At 44.7% G+C, this 17,762-nt stretch overlaps 1 protein-coding gene across 1 annotated transcript in view; it reads right to left on the reverse strand.

Annotated features, from left to right (window-relative positions):
• Positions 1-2,351, reverse strand: part of GJC1 (gap junction protein gamma 1) — a 47,480-nt gene extending 45,129 nt beyond the window's left edge. Inside the window, exon 1 of the mRNA XM_073607718.1 lies at positions 2,233-2,351. The gene's annotated coding sequence lies outside the window, so the exon portion shown is untranslated. The remainder of the gene's footprint in view (positions 1-2,232) is intronic.
• Between the last annotated feature and the right edge of the window lie 15,411 nt (positions 2,352-17,762).

Genomic DNA, 17,762 nt, shown 5'->3' on the forward strand with positions numbered 1-17,762 from the left:
CAGCTGAGCGGCTTTTAGCCGCATCGGTTGTTATACACAGATAGCTAATCGCCGGCTATAAACAGCGGTACCTGCAGCTGTGGGCATCATCCCGGTATAACCCCCCAAAGCCGAGTACGCATATCTGCGCACGGTCGGCGGGAAGGGGATAACAATCAGGTACAGAGCAGTAAAACATTTACATACTAATCTCAATCAAAGTAATTGACAATAGACATACAAATGATCAATTAAAGCATACATAAACAGTATAGTAACACTCCTGTTTACACTTTCATTTTATCACACACTTATGCAATGGACTGCAGTATGTGATGCACTTTGTGTTTTTGATAATTATATATACACATTATATCTGTGCGCAACGCCATCTTTACACTTTTTATCAGGGATATGCAATTAGCGGACCTCCAGCTGTTGCAGAACTACAAGTCCCATGAGGCATAGCAAGACTCTGACAGCCACAAGCATGGCACCCAGAGGCATGATGGGACTTGTAGTTTTCCAACAGCTGGAGGTCCGCTAATTGCATATCCCTGATTTATATGGACCAGATCTTGTGGGAACACAGTAGGTGGATGCAGCAGCTCGTCTTTATCACCTACACAGTCATCAGTTCATTTTATTTGAACATCCAAGTTTTGGTCTGTTTTGTTACATTTGTACGCTTGGGTAGCGCAGAGGTACGTTTACACTAAGGCCTCATGCACACAGGATGTTAAAATAACGTTCTGAAAACGCCAGTAGCTTTGCAGTGAGTTTCTTTAACTTTTTTCAGCTTTTTTGCAATAGCTGTGTTTGTAGCGTTTTTAGCGGTTTTCCGTGTTAGCTTTTTTTAGCGTTTTTTTTTTTTATTATTTCAATTTTTTATTTTTTTTTGTCAATGGATCAAAAAGGTTAAAAAACGCTGGTGAGCGACGTTTTTGAACATTTATCAGCGTTAGAGCATTTTTACAGCTGAAAAACGTCTCTCAGAACCCACTAGTTTTGGTTTTTTTTTTTTACAGCTTAAAAACGCCTAGGTGGGCATGAAGCGATAGACTAACATAGACAGGCGTTTTTAAGCTGCAAGAAACGCTCAAAAAAGCGGCTGTAAAAAGGTCCGTGTGCATGAGGACTTATAGTCTTAAAGGGTAACTCCACTTTTGTGGGAAAAAAGAATAATAATAGAGCGTATACAATTACTACACAAGTCATATTGTAATTAAATGTGATTAAAAATGACCTTTCCCTTTCAATCTGCAGCTCTGTAATTCTCTGTAACCTGGAGGAATTCTGTACACGGAACCCCCCCCGGAAATGTCATTTGTGTGATTGGCTCACTGATTTCTCCAGAGGTCTACACTAAGGTCGGCCATACACGGGTTCAGCAGGAACCGCCCGAGAGTCGTACTGTTAATGGGAAGACTGAATGTACCAAGTTGATCGATCAATGTGGGTACAACCAGCCTGACGGATTCTCTGGCGATTATCGCTAGCAGCTGTTATAGCCACTGCCAATAATCACAAAGGCCCGTGGTTGCCGGAAAGAAATTCTTTGTGTATGGCCCGCCTAAGATAAAAGTCAGATTTTGAGCATCCTCTGCAACAACAATGTCATTTTGGGTGAGATTCTCCTAAAGGGAAATCACGTCTAAAGGGGTGCAGACCAGTCTATACAATGTCAGTACAGTATATATATATATATATATATATATATATATATATATATATATATATATATATATGAGCCCAGTCTATACAATGTCAGTACAGTATATATGATTCCAGTCTATATAATGTTATTACAGTATATATGAGCCCAGTCTATACAATGTCAGTACAGTATATATATATATATATATATATGAGCCCAGTCTATACAATGTCATTACAGTATATATGATTCCAGTCTATATAATGTTATTACAGTATATATGAGCCCAGTCTATACAATGTCAGTACAGTATATATATATATATATATATATATATATATATATATGAGCCCAGTCTATACAATGTCAGTACAGTATATATATGAGCCCAGTCTATACAATGTCAGTATAGTAAATATGATTCCAGTCTATATAATGTCAGTACAGTATATATATATATATATATATGAGCCCAGTGTATACAGTCAGTGTCAGTCTATATAGTGTCAGTGACTGGTCTCGTATAATGTACGGACACCGGGTACATATACGGTGCCGGTGAGTGTCGGTAGGTACACGGTGTCCGGGGTACTCACTCAGGTCGGTTGCTCGGCGCTCCCATGTGGTGTGTGGTGTCCGCTCTTCTCTCCTCTCTCATTCTCATCCATAGTGGAAGTCTTAGCGAACCACCGGCCATCCTCCTTCACGCTGCAACCCCGCCCACTCCCCGCCTCTCATTCCCGCCCATCTCAGCTTTTTTGTTTATAGCGGTTCTCTAGCGTTACCGCCTTTTTTCCTCCTCACCAATCAGCGTGCAGCACTGAGGCGGCCGTGTGATACCTGAGCAGTAGGCGGCGCTGTACTCACCTGTGTGTAGTGCGGAAGACTCGGGGGTATTACTGAGCACAGTGTGGACGTTCTAGTCACCTCACCGCTATGTCTCTATTATTCCTCACTGACACAGAGCCTCCCACACTGTACACTCACCTCACTCCTTCCCCCGAGGAGCTGACACTCTAAGGTCCCTAAAGCAGGTCATAGAGGATGCCATGTTCTTTCCTTCACCCCACAGATTGCAGGAAAGAAGATCTTCCATTCCCCATCTACAGTCCGTGTTGGGGGAATCCCTCCCATTGCTCTATTGCGTTCTGCCAGCTGGAGGTTTCCCCTCGGAATACAATGATCACTGCTGGTTGGCAGCGATCGCTAAAAGAAACCCAGGGAGGTTGTACTGAAGTCAATCGATAGATCAACCCCAGTACAACCAGCCTGTCCATACATGGATCGAAATTCGGCGGGTTGGCTCTCCTGCACAAATCACTGTATATGTACCGCGGCTCCTTTAAGAGCCATAGCAGGAGCACGCGCTGCACGGCGGGGGGAACCAATGCACATGGCCTGCGGGCGCGTTAGCCACCGGCCACCCGCGATCCCAGACACGAGAACCAGAACGGGGATCTGCGTGTGTAAACACACACCCCTGATCTGACAGGGGGAGGAGAGACAGATTGTGTGTTCCTACTAAGTAGAAACAAGATCTGCCTCCTCCTCTAGTCAGTCACACCCCCTCCCCACCACAGTTAGAAACACACCTAGGGAACACACTTAACCCCTTGATCGCCCCCTAGTGTTAACCCCTTCCCTGCCAGTGACATTTACACAGCAATCAGTGCATTTTTATAGCACTGATCGCTGTATAAATGTCGATGGTCCCAAAAAAGTGTCAAAAGTGTCCAATCTGTCCGCCGCAATGTCACAGTCCCAATAAAAAAGATCGAAGATCGCCGCCATAACTAGTAAAAAAAAAAAAATAATAATAATAATAATAAAAATGCCATAAATCTATCCCCTATTTTGTAGACGGTAGACCTTTTGCTCAAACCAATCAATATACGCCTATTGCGTTTTTTTTTACCAAAAAGATGTAGCAGCCTAAACTGATGAAGAAATGTGTTTATTTTTTATTTTTTGGGGGATAATTATTATAGCAAAGAGTAAAAAATATATATTTTTTTAACGAAATTGTCGCTCTTTTTTTGTTTATAGCGCAAAAAATAAAAACCGCAGAGGCGATCAAATACCACCAAAAGAAAGCTCTATTTGTGGGGAAAAAAGGACGTAAATGTTTGGTTTGTTTGGGTACAATGTCGCACAACCGCGCAATTGTCAGTTAAAGCGACGCAGTGCGGCATTGCAAAAAATAGCCTGGTCATTAAGGGGGCAAATCCTTCCGGGCTGAAGTGGATAATCTGGCTCTTGAGGCATTATTACCAACCACTGTCAGCAACAGTGGGGCATAAGTCCTGCCACTGACACCAATGATAGAGCACTATTCCTCCTACTGACACCAGTTATGGAAATCTATTCCTCCCACTGACATCAATGATGGGGCACTATTCCTCCCACTGACACCAATGATGGGGCACTATTCCTCCCACTGATACTAATGATGGGGCACTATTCCTCCCACTGATACCAATTATGGTACTCTATTTCTCCCACTGACACAAACGATGGGTCATTATATCTCCCGCTGACACCAATGATTGGGCACTATATCTCCCACTGACAGCAATGATTGGGCACTATATCTCCCACTGACACCAATGATGGGGCACTATATCCCCCACTGACACCAATGATGGGGCACTATATCTCCCACTGATACTAATGATGGGGCACGATTACTGCAGCTAATACAAATGATAGGGCATTGTTTACTCCCACTGACACCAGGACATTTTCTTCCCCCACTGGCCACAGTCTGGGCCCCCCTAAAGTTTAAAGGACAGTAAACTGGCCCTTTGTTTATAAATCCTGGAGACCCCTGGTCTATGACCAGCTTATATCACATATTAGAGTCATTTTAGCCAGGGGCCAGTTACCCTACCAGTTTGTAGGGAGAGGAAACCCACACAAGGACAGAGATAGCATGTAAACTCATGTAGTGTCTTGACTGAGATCTGAACCAAGGACACCGGCGAGGTAAGGCAGAAGTGCTAACCACTAAGCACCTGTTCACACACAACCAACTGTCCTACATCCCACACGAATCAGGACCATCTCAGAATTTGAACAGAATCCCATGAGTCCAGGAAATGTCCCGCCATGGAAGCCAGAAGATGGACTCAGGCCAACATCTTCCAGAAGTGAAGGAGCAGATTGCCGGTGGAGCTATCCACTATGGAAGTGATTTGGTGGCCACACGGCCAAAGCGGTCTACTATAGAAGAAGCGAATGGGCACTGGGCAGAGCTGGGCATGAGTTGTCCATTATACAGTGAATGAGTGCCACCAGGCCCAAGCTGTGCACCAAAGAAGTAAATAGGTGGAGGATAGACCAAGCTGTCTGCCATAGAAGTAAATGGGTGGAGGATGAACCAAGCTGGCCATCATAGAAGTGATTTGGTGGCCACAAGGCCAAAGCAGTCTACTATAGAATAAGTGAATGGGAAGAGCTGGGCCTGAGCTGTCCACCATGCAGTGAATGGGTGGCCTCCAGGCCAAGCTGACCGCCAAAGAAGTAAATAGGTGGAGGATGGACCAAGCTGTCCACCACAGAAGTGAATGGGTGCAGATGGGGCAACACTGTCAACCACAGAATGAATGAAGAGGCTGGTTCAAGCTGTCCAAGGACGTATTGCACTTACAGGACATCTTACCGACTACCGAATCCAGGATAATATTTTCCACTTATGATATTGGGGTATTTTTTGAATATACAGTACCTATATAATTATGTCTCTTTAAATTTGTTCTGAAAGGCTTAAGGATTTTTATCATTCTCTGCAATAAGGTAAAAAACCCTTCTAAGCTGCAGGAGTCAATCCCAACCCCCCCCCCCCTTTTCCCCCTTATACTTACCTGAGCCCAATCTCAATCCAAAGCTGTGCCCAAGAGCCACTCCCTCCTCACAGAGCAGATCGGTCACAGCCATTGGCTCCCGCTGCTGTCAATCAAATTCTGTGACAAGGTAGCAGGGCTGGGCTGTGCTGTCTGTGTCAATAGATTTGAAGTATTAGGCTTCATTCACACAACACTGTGGCCAATACCACGCAAATAGGCTGCTCCAGGTGTCTCCAGACACATAAACAACTAGTCCATTCATGTTGTAGGAGCCAAATCACCCATTTGATTCTATTGGGTTGAGGTCAGGACTCTGTGCAGGCCAGTCAAGTTCCTCCACCCCAAACTCGCTCATTCATGTCTTGGACCTTGCTTTGTACACTGGTGCGCAGTCATGTTGGAACAGGAAGAGGTCATCCCCAAACTGTTCCCACAAAGTTGGGAACATGATATTGTCCAAAATGTCTTGGTATGCTGATGCCTTAAGAGTTCCCTTCACTGGAACTAAGGGGCCAATCCCAACCCCTGAAAAACAACCCCACACCATAATCCCCCCTCCAATCAAATGATTTGGACCAGTGCACAAAGAAAGGTCCATAAAAACATAGATGAGCGAGTTTGGGGTGGAGGAACTTGACTGTCCTGACCTCAAACCCGATACAGCACCTTTGGGGTGAATTAGAATATAGACTGCAAGCCAGGCCTTCTCATCCAACATCAGTGTCTGACCTCACAAATGCGCTTCTGGAAAAATGGTCATTCCCATAGACACACTCCTAAACCTTGTGGACAGCCTTCCCAGAAGAGTTGAAGCTGTTATAGCTGCAAAGGGTGGGCCAACGCAATATTGAACCCTACGGACTAAGACTGGGATGCCATTAAAGTTCATGTCCGTGTAAAGGCAGGCGTACCAATACTTTTGATAATATAGTTTATATATTGTACATTCACCTCAGTCCCTGCCCATTAAGGAGTTTACAATCTAAGGTCTCTAACTCACATTCATACATATACTGTACATACTAAGGCCAATTTAGATAAGGAGCCAATTAACCTACCAGCATGTCTTTGGAGTGTTGCAAGAAACCAGAGTACCCAGAGGAAACCCACACAGGCACAGATAGAACATGCAAAGTCCAGGCAGGTAGTGCCGTGGTTGGGATTCAAACAGGGCTGGACTGGGACAAAAATTTGGCCCTGGACTTCATCCAGACTGGCCCACTTTGACAGGTCTCTCCCATCTTGCCACCCAAGCCCCCCCCCCCCCCCCCACTAGCCATTAGCCGTTCTACATTATTTCTCTTATAGGCAGTACCAGTGGGGAAGCTAGACATTATTTCACCTGGGGCAAAGAATCAGTTTGGCGCCCCCCCCCCCCCCCAATGGAACAAGATTAGGCAGGAAAGTGAGGCCGCCCTCCTTCCAGATCGTATGATGAGCTTCTCAGTGTTGACTCCTGAGCATCATGTCTGTATTCAGGCGCGCTGCATAACTAGCCAGGGAGAGGAGGTGAGCACTGCGGGGGGGGGGGGACAGAGGACCGGAGGGAGGCAGCGGTCCACTGTCACTGAAATCGGCCCACTGAGCCATCGGCCCACCGGGAATCTCCCTGTAGTCCCAATGGCCAGTACATGCCTGGATTCAAACCAACAACCCTAGTGCTGCTAGGTGGAAGTGCAACCACTTAGTCACTGTGCTGGTTAGCACTGGTAACATAGGTAAATGGCTGGAGGGATCTCAGACCCATGGGAGCCACTTCACTGCAACTGCAGTACTTTGGTCGCAATCAGGGAGGGGCCTCCTTACAGTAGTTGGGTCTTCCAGAAAAGCTTCATGCAATTAGGCTCCTGCTCAGCTGCCTGCACGCCATTTCTGACAGTGGAGGGCCTTCCACCTGGCCGCAGGTCACTTGCCAAGCTACCTTTGCCATATCACGTGTGACCTCTCTGAGCTGTCGAGGGAGGGAAGCTAGGACCTTTCTTCTCTGACCATGTCCAAGAACCCAGGGAGTTGTTGTAAAAGGGTTAAAGGGCACTACTCCTGCAACTGAGTTGAAGAATAAATGGGCACTGCAGCCCTTTACAAAGACACTGCTGTGCTGTGAATGGGCAAGGTGACCGTGTCTCTTTAAAAGGAGGAATTGAAATGGAAAGACGGGGTAGAGGGTTATGGTCCAAGACATGGACAGATGGGAGTGATGGGTGTTAATAATAGAATGTTGTTTAGTCGTCAATTGCTTGGTGCATAATGTTCATAAAATAATGGCTTAATACACAGGAAGCACTGCTTCTCCAAAGAGGAGATTCCCACGGAGAGGAACTAACCTTTGAACCCAAGCCGTGTGTCTATTCTAAAGCTGTAGTTGTAGAAATTATTTCCAGGATTGTTAAACTACCAGTAGTAGGAAGATGATGTCGATGGACAGTTTCTCTCCATACTAACAGGACAAAAAGGAGAGTTCAGTAACAACAGCAACACGGGCTTCATCACAGATGTACATTAAGATTGCAGAATTCCTCTTACATGGAGCATATAGTGTTCTTTATATATTTTCTTCTAAATCCTTCTTCTGCTAGCAGAAATGGAAATATTCTTATAAGTCAGTTATAAAGAGGCTGCCAAAAGCAGGCAGGCAGTGCTGGATTCTCTTATTAGAAGGTAAAACATTCTCTGCAAATTGTCATGGATACACCCTGTATTAAATGTTTTTTTTTTTCAAATAAAAATGTTATGCAAGTAATAACAACGTGATATAAAACACCAAAAGTGTTTTTTTCAGTAGAATAGTAAACACTTAGGGGTGTATTTATAAAAAAAAAAAAAGTCTGAGCTAGTTATGGTGTGAAACTGTTTGTACATTCTTTCTTTGTAAATTGGGGCAAAAACAAGTGTTATTAAGTTATGTGGACTCCTTAGGTTGAACGTTCTTTTATTCATACAGCAGAGAGTGAATCAGGAAAATATCACACTAGAGCCACTAGATGGAGCTGGCGATGAGATGGATCATTGGCTCTGTCTAGCGGCCATATAATGGCGGTATTTTCCTGATTCCCTCTATTCTAAAGATGTCAAACCCAAGGCCTGAATCCGGCCCGCCAGGCCTTGTCATGGTTCCCTCGCACCCAGCTTTGCAGACAGAACATGGCGAGAACTCCATCCTGTTATCTCCAGCTCTCACCCTTTGCCCCTGCTCCCACTTGTAAACACAGAAGCCTTCTGTGTTTACAGGGGTACAAGGAATGACTTTGCTCTCAGTGGCTCAGCGGGAGCTAACAGATCCCTGCACACACTCACAGCAGGGCACAGTGGGGACAGATCTCCAGAAACTGAGAGAGAGAATCCAGGCTAGGTAGGAAAGAAAGATGTGTGGAAGCTGTGGAGGGGGTTTATTTTTTCATATTCTGAACTCTTCACTCTGTATGTAACTCACACCTGAACCCTGAACTTTGTACGTAGCGCACCCTAAATCCTGCATTCTCTACATAGCGCACTCCTGGAACTGCATTCTGTGCATAGGGCACTCCTGAACCCAGAGAGTGTGCTCCGAGCCCACCCAGGTGTGTTACAACAGCAAATCAATATTCGCTATTGTAACACTGATCCACCTCTCAGCCAATCAGGAAGCAGCAGTGTTTGACACCGGTCACCTGATTGGCTGAAAGGACAGGCAATCCTATTGGACTCCTAGGAGGAGGAGGAGGAGGGGAGGAGCTGGAAGCCACCATGGAGGAGAGGACACTCGGAGCCGAGCCACTGCACCATGCTGCCTGCCACCCGCCACGATGGGGTAAGTGCCAGACCGACCGGCAAACAGCGGGGGGGGGGGGTACTGCGGGTGCCCCTCGGGGGGATGGGTGGTTGTTTGCCGCCCCCCTTCCCCCGCAAAAAAAACCACCAGCCACCACTGCTAGAAAGTGACTTTTTTGCCCATTCTTATTTGCAAAATAGCTCAAGCTCTGGCAGATTGAATGGAGAGCGTCTGTGAACAGCAATTTCCAAGTCTTGCCACAGATTCTCAATTGGATTTAGGTCTGGTCTCTGACTGGGTCATTCTAAAACATGAATATGCTTTGATCTAAACCATTCCATTGTAGCTCTGGCTGTATGTTTGTGGTTGTTGTTCTGCTGGAAGGTAAACCTTCACCCCAGTCTCAAGTCTTTTGCAGACTCTAATGCCGCGTACACGCGGGCGGAATTTCCGACAGAAAGAGTCCGATGGGAGCTTTTCATCGTATATTTCGTCCGTGTGTATGGCCCATCGGACTTTTTCTGTCGAAAATTTAGACGGACTTAGATAGAGAACATGTTCTACATTTTTCCGACAGAACAAATTACTATCGGAAAAAACGCTCGTCTGTATGCTGTTCCGACGCACCTTCAGAGTTTAGTCGTGTGTACAGGGCATAACAGGTTTCTTCTAAGATTGCCCTGTATTTGGCTCCATCTATCTTCCCATCAATTTTGACCAGCTTCCCTGTCCCTGCTGAATAAAAGTATCCCCACATCACAATGCTGCCACCACCATGTTTCACGGTGGGGATGGTGTGTTCAGGATGATGTGCAGTGTTAGTTTTCGGCCTCATATAGCGTTTTGCTTTTAGGCCAAAAAGTTCCATTTTGGTCTCATCTGACCAGAGCACCTTCCTCCACATGTTTGCTGTGTCCCACATGGCTTCTCACAAACTGCAAACGGGACTTCTTATGGCTTTCTTTCAACAATGACTTTCTTTTTGCCACTCTTCCATAAAGGGCAGATTTGTGGAGTGCTATTGTAATAGTTGTCCTGAGCTGAGCTGTGGATCTCTGCAGCTCCTCCAGAGTTACCATGGGCCTCTTGGCCACAACTCTGATGAATGCTCTCCTTGCCCGGCCTGTCAGTTTAGGGGGACGGCCATGTCTTTGTAGGTTTGCAGTTGTGCCATACGCTTTCCATTTTCAGATGATGGATTGAACAGTGCTCCGTGAGATGTTCAAAGCTTGGGATATTTTTTTATAACCTAACCTTGCTTTAAACTTCTCCACAACTTTATCCCTGACCTGTCTGGTGTGTTCCTTGGCCTTCATGATGCTGTTTGTTCACTAAGGTTCTCTAACAAACCTCTGAGGGCTTCATAGAACAGCTGTATTTACACTGAGATTAATTTACACACAGATGGAGTCTATTTACTAATTAGGTAACTTCTGAAGGCAATTGGTTCCACTAGATTTTATTTAAGGGTATCAGAGTAAAGAGGGCTGAATGCAAATGCATTCAGATATTTTCAGATACTTATTTGTAAAAAAAAAAAACATTTATCATTTTCCTTCCACTTCACAATTATGTGCCACTTTGTGTTGGTCTATCACATAAAAACCCAATAAAATAAATTTACATTTTTGGTTGTAACATGTCAAAATATGTTTTTTTTCCACTAGTCATTATATTATGGTCAGCGTAACATTACTAGCCTTTGCACCTAGATAACAGAGGAAGTACATTGGAATGCTCCAACTTCCATCATTGTCATATGCTTTATGTATGTTTTTGTTCTATTTTCCAGCTAGGCAGGGAGTCCATCAATCAGGGATGTGGCTGTCTTATCTCATCTGTCCCTGTCCCCCTCAATTTCCCCCCTTCCCCTCATAGGCACACAGTGTCCCCCACACCCTCTGAGCACAGAGGAGGCTCATGGACGTCCGTTTATTAGTCTGTCCCCGTGTGTAAACAGAGGACCATGAGAAAGAAACATGCGGTCTCATCCGATGGGAACTGCGTTTCCTCACAGCTGGAGGAAGACTGCACATTGCGTGTCACCTTTCTTGCCCTACTTCTCAAGCGATCACTAATCTCCTCATCAAATGACAGCATAGTGTGGAATGGGTTAAATCTAGGAGATTTCCTGCTCAAGATAAGACAGCAAAAAAATAACCCGACATGCTGTATTTAAAGAGAAACTTCAAAGCGGAACTCATTTATGTATTTTTACATAGTGAGAGCAGCACTCAGAGCCAATCAGTCTCTCTTCCTTTGCACAGTGCTGTCAGTCTAAAGCCTCGTACACACGATCGGATTGTTGGACAACAAAACCGTGGAATTTTGTCCGAAGGGCGTTGGCCCAAACTTGTCTTGCACACACACGGCACACAATTGTTGGCCAACACTTACGAACGTAGTGACCTACTACATGGTTTTTCAGCTCTTTAGCGCCACCCTTTGGGCTCTTTCTGCTAATTTCGTGTTAGTAGAAGTTTGGTGAGTGTTGATTCGCGCTTTTCATTTCGCACTTTTGATGTCATGCTTTTCAGTTCGTTTCTGAGCGGCCGTTCATCAACCAGACATCAGTATCACCAGCAAAGCAGCTTCATTATTATCCCATTAAAGAAGAAGAGAATTGTGCGCTGCATTTCGACATTTCATAATTTGCCACGTCACAAATGTTCATTCTCCATTACAAACGCTATAACCGGCTTGTGAGAAAGGGACATCTACACTGATAATCAGGGCACTGATTATCAGTGTAGTCCCAACAGTGCTGCCAATCAGTGCCCATCAGTGTCTCCTCATCAGTGTCACCTATCAGTGCTGCCAATCAGTGCCCATCAGTGTCTCCTCATCAGTGTCACCTATCAGTGCTGCCAATCAGTGCCCATCAGTGTCTCCTCATCAGTGTCACCTATCAGTGCTGCCAATCAGTGCCCATCAGTGTCTCCTCATCAGTGTCACCTATCAGTGCCCCTATCAGTGCCCATCAGTGCCCCTATCAGTATCCTTCTGTGCCCATCAGTGCCACCTATCAGTGCCCATTAGTGCCACCTATCAGTGCTGCCTAGCAAAGCAGTCTCATCAGTGCTGTCTCATCTGTGCCCCCTATCAGTGCTGCCTCATCAGTGCCCATCAATGCAGCCTATCAGTGCCCATGAGTGCAGCCTCATCAGTGCTTTATCAATGCAGCCTATCAGTGCCCATCAGTGCAGCCTCATCAGCGCATATCAGTGAAGGGAAAAAATTACTTGAGTTGCAAAATTATATAACAAACTGTGAAAAAAAATATCAAAATTTTCGGTCTTTTTTCGTTTGTTTAGCAAAAAACTTAAAAAAATGGTACAGTGTAGCATGACCGCGCAATTGTCATTCAAAGTGTGACAGCGCTGAAAGCTGAAAGTTTGCCTGGGCATGGAGGGGGTAAAAGTGCCCTGTAGGCAAGTGGTTAATGGGGGCACACACAGCTATGCAAACCTGGCAGTAGTTCTAATCTCTCCCCATGCAATCCAAATTTCCCAATTTGTCTTGGAATTAAAGCTTTATGTATCCTCGATTTCCTGTTTTTGTTGTGTACTATTAGTTCAGATGTAACTTTGTCACTTAGAATGGAATGGATTGTTGACATTTCTTATAGTATGCAGAATTTGGGGACTTGCTGGTCAGTGTTAAGTGGGCAAATTCCCACTTCAGCATTCAGAATTCAGCATTCCTTTCCTTGCGCTGATAGTGCGAGAAGAGAGCCGATAACCGGCTTGTAAGAAAGGGACATCTACACTGATAATCAGGGCACTGATTATCAGTGTTCTGTTTATCAGTGCATTCCCAACAGTGCTGCCAATCAGTGCCCACCAGTGCTGCCAATCAGTGCCCATCAGTGTCACCTATCAGTGTCACCTATCAGTGCCCTTCTGTGCCCATCAGTGCCACCTATTAGTGCCCATTAGTGCCACCCATCAGTGCTGCCTATCAGTGCAGCCTCATCAATACCACCTCATCTGTGCTCATCAATGTAGCATATCAGTGCCCATCAGTGCTGCCTCATCAATGCCCATCAGTGCAGCCTCATCAGCGCACATCAGCGAAATAGAAAAATTACTTGTTTGCAATATTATATAACAAATTGTGACATTTTTAAAAAAAATTTTTTGGATTATTTAGCAAAAAAATTAAAAAACACAGTGGCGATTAAATACCACCAAAATAAAGCTCTATTTGTGTGAAAAAAATGATAACATTTCATATGGGTACAGTGTAGCATGACCACGCATTTGTCATTCAAAGTGTAACAGCGCTGAAAGCTGAAAATTGGCCTGGGCAGGAAGGGGGTAAAAGTGCCCAGTAGGCAAGTAGTTAATGGGGGCACAGACAGCTATGCAAACCTGACAGTGGTTCTAATCTCTGCCCATTCAATTCAAAATTATAAAAAAAAATTGCCTTTAGTTCTACTTTAACTTCCCAATTTGTCTTGGAATTAAAGCTTTATGTATCCTCGGTTTCCTGTTTTTGTTGTGTACTATTAGTTCAGATGTAACTTTGTCCCTTAGAATGGAATGGATTGTTGACATTTCTTATAGTATGCAGAATTTGGGGACTTGCTGGTCAGTGTTAAGTGGGCAAATTCCCCCTTGGTCACTCTTATTTGAGAGAAAAAGGGGTAAAGATTGGTGATGAAGATAGGTTTAACTCCATGGTATTTTTTTTTATTGTCCCTGGAGGTCCTCCTGCAATACTCATTTTCAGCCTAAAGTACCTCTTCTTCACCACAAGATGTCCTCAGCCTACCATGTTAAATGACACCCAGCCTCACTCAATCCAGAAGACTGAGGAAAGACTGTGAGTACAGGGTGTCGTGGTCTCACCCCGTGAACACAATATCATGTACTTTCAAGTGTATTGATGCTGAGAGAGGCGCTAATGTCATCAAGTCAGCACCACTGTGTGCATCATCCAGGAACAGGAGAAGACTGAAGGGAAAGAGGACCCTATGTGTCCATGACCGGCAAGAAGACATCAGAAGAAAGTAATGGATAAAAAAAAACATAATATACTGCCGGCATGGAGCCCCAATAGAGGAAGAAGGACTCAAAAGTTGGGCTTTAATAACATAACACAGTGGTAATTTTGATAAGTTTATATTGTTTATTGAATTGTATTGGCAGAAAATCCACTTTTGAAATAGTCACAAACAATAGCACAGCAAAGGGTTAACAAAGACAAACAGCATTGCTTAAATTATCATCAGTGTTGAGAAAATGCAATACTAGATGACATGATGATGTACGCACGCAAAATTCAGCCATGTTCAATTAATTTTAGCTGGTAAGAAAAATAACATACACCTTTCTCATGCCCCATAGTAACCTGCACATAGACCAGTCTGCCCCTTGGTGACGTTGTATGGATTGCCTGGGATGATGTTTTTAACATACACCTTTCTCATGCCCCATAGTAACCTGCACATAGACCAGTCTGCCCCTCAGTGACGTTACATGGATTGCCTGGGATGATGTTTTTCCTTTCTTTTTAAATGGAACTAGGCTGCTGGGTGCTTCATGTATTAAGCTTGAAGGAATAACTGCCCATATCGCCTGTGGCAGCCAAACACATCCTTCATCTTATCCAGTAAAAACATGAAAATAAGAATTTGATGTCTGCCATCTGCCTAGCCTCCTGTGCATTGGTCTCACACCTCCATGTCTCTTACTTCCTCCCCTGTTTAGCTGGTGGCACTTTATTTAAGCTTCACAAGCCCAGGGCACTGGGCTTCTGATAGCGTCTTGCTACCAGGTACCCTATACTGCCTTGCTGTCCCTGTTTGCTTGCCTATTTGTTGGATTTTCCTGTTACTGACCCACTGCCTGGAATACTGACTACTCCTTTGCATTGCCGTCTGCCTTTTGTCCTAGCACTGTTTCTGGATTATGCTGAATAAGCCAGAAAATATAGCATTGTGTACCAAGGGGACACGATTTGCCAGTAGGCTTCCTTGCCTTGGGGCTAGCTTCATACTTTGTACCTTTATAAAACCCTACATTCCACTATGCCCTCCAGTCAATGGGCCAACCACCTTGCATGGTGCACTTTATTTGGCCCCCCACTATGAAAGGGCTGGTTGGTTGTGTCTTCCCCCAGGCCCAAGCATCCAAAGTGGAGAGTTGTGTGGCTAAAAAGATCATTGAAACCTAGCATGGAGTGTCTTTCAATAAAACTTCATTGGGACAGTATAACCATACGGTAAGAAGCAGTTGTGTACTAGTGGGATGCGGGAGGTCCAATTTGCATTGGGTGCAGACTCACTGAGGGTACTGTGGTCACCTGATATTTACTTTTTTGGGTTGCACAGCTATATTCCTTCAGAAAAATTTTTTTTGGGGGTGGCAGTGCAAAAAAACAATCAGCCCTGGGTGCCAAAACTGCTAGGTATGCCACTGGTGAGAAGGAACTAAAGGAATTAGAAGGCCCTCCTACCGAATCAGTGCACAGCACAGTGGAGTCTTCTTAAAAAAGAAGATATTTTAAAGAATTTGCAAAAGAAAAAAAAAACAGAAGATTTTTATATTTACAATTCCATAACATATCCAAAAGATAAGAAGATCATCGCTTATTTCAAGACAGTAGGTGGACCCATGCAAATCATTCCACGATGCCCAAAAAAGACAAATGCACATCCAGAACCGCTGGTATATAGTGCACATATAGCCGATTATTACAGAGTCACTTCATGAAGCTGTTTCAGGATTTTTGGCCATCATTGGTGCAGTGTATAGAAACCAAGGCTTCTATGGAATAGGGTTTGGGACCCAACGAGACAGTATAACCATGCATGATAAGAAGGGACTAAACAAATAAAAAAACTCACCAACCAAATCAGTGCATAGAACAATAAAGTCTTCTTAAAGGCTTGTAGAAAAACAAATTTTTACTGGCCCTTGCTCCTCCTACAAGTTTCTAATGGCTAATCCTTAATATAGAAAGCCTTATGCCCTGTACACATGAGCGGACTTTTCGACCGGACTGGTCCGACGGACCAAATCCGGCGGACAATCCGACTGTGTGTGGGCTTCACTGGACCTTCAGCGGACTGTTTCTGTCGAAAATCTGACGGACTTTAGATTTGGAACATGTTTCAAATCTTTCCGCCGCAACTCCGCCAGACCCAGTTCCTATCGAGAAATCCGTTCGTGTGTATGCTAGTCCGACGGACAAAAAACGACGCTAGAGCAGCTATTGGCTACTGGCTATGAACTTCTTTATTTTAGTCCGGTCGTACGTCATCATGTACGAATCCGTCGGTGTGATCGTGTATAGGCAAGTACGTTCGTTCGAAAGTCCGTTGGAAGTCTGTCAAAAGTCAGTCGAAAGTCCGTTGGAAAGACTGTCAGACTTTTGTTGCCGAAAAGTCTGCCCGTGTGTACAGGGCAATATAGGGCAAGGGCATGGGGAGTAACTACAAGTGTTGAACATTACAGTTCATGGACTGGATTGGATTGGATTTGGACTCTTATGCCGCGTACACAAGTCCGACGGAAGCTTTTCATTGTATATTCCAATCGTGTGTATGCCTCATCTGACTTTTTTTTTCGAAAATTCTGATGGACCTAGAAATAGAACATGTTCTAAATATTTTCAACGGAACCATTTCCTATCGGGAAAACCGATCGTCTGTATGCTGTTCCGACGGACCAAAAACAACGCATGCTCTGAAGCAAGTACGAGAAGGAAGCTATTGGCTACTGGCTATTGAAATTCCTTTTTCTAGTCCCGTCGAACGTGTTTTACGTCACCGCGTTCTGGACGGTCAGACTTTGGTGTGACCGTGTGTATGCAAGACCGCTTGAGCGGAATTCCGTCGGAGTTCCATCGAAGAAACCTTCGCAGTTTATTCCAATGGGAAAGCCGGTCGTGTGTACAGGGCATAAAGCTGCAGATCAAAACAACTAAAGGTACAGTATGTGTTGGCACCCCTTGGTGCCTGTGTGTCGCAGTGCCTGAGCTTGTTCAGTATCTTTACTTACATACAGTTCTGACAGGTACACTTTAAATCGACACATAGAACAATATACACTATATTGTCAAAAGTATTGTGACGCCTCCCTTTACACGCACATGAACTTTAATGGCATCCCAGTCTTAGTCTGTGGGGTTCAATATTGAGTTGGCCCACCCTTTGCAGCTATAACAGCTTCAACTCTTCTGGGAAGACTGTCCACAAGGTTTAGGAGTGTGTCTATAGGAATGTTTGACCATTCCACATTTGTGAGGTCAGGCACTGATGTTGGACGAGAAGGCCTGGCTCGCAGTCTCCGCTCTAATTCATCCCAAAGGTGTTCTATCGGGTTGAGGTGCAGGCCAGTCAAGTTCCTCCACCCCAAACTCGCTCATCCATGTCTTTATGGACCTTGCTTTGTGCACTGGTCCAAATCATTTGGTGGAGGGGGGATTATGGTGTGGGGTTGTTTTTCAGGGGTTGGGCTTGTCCCCTCAGTTCCAGTGAAGGGAACTCTTATGGTGTCAGCATATCAAGACATTTTGGACAATT

This window comes from Aquarana catesbeiana, linkage group LG12 (assembly GCF_042186555.1).
Source record: "Aquarana catesbeiana isolate 2022-GZ linkage group LG12, ASM4218655v1, whole genome shotgun sequence".
NCBI classification, from domain to species: domain Eukaryota; kingdom Metazoa; phylum Chordata; class Amphibia; order Anura; family Ranidae; genus Aquarana; species Aquarana catesbeiana.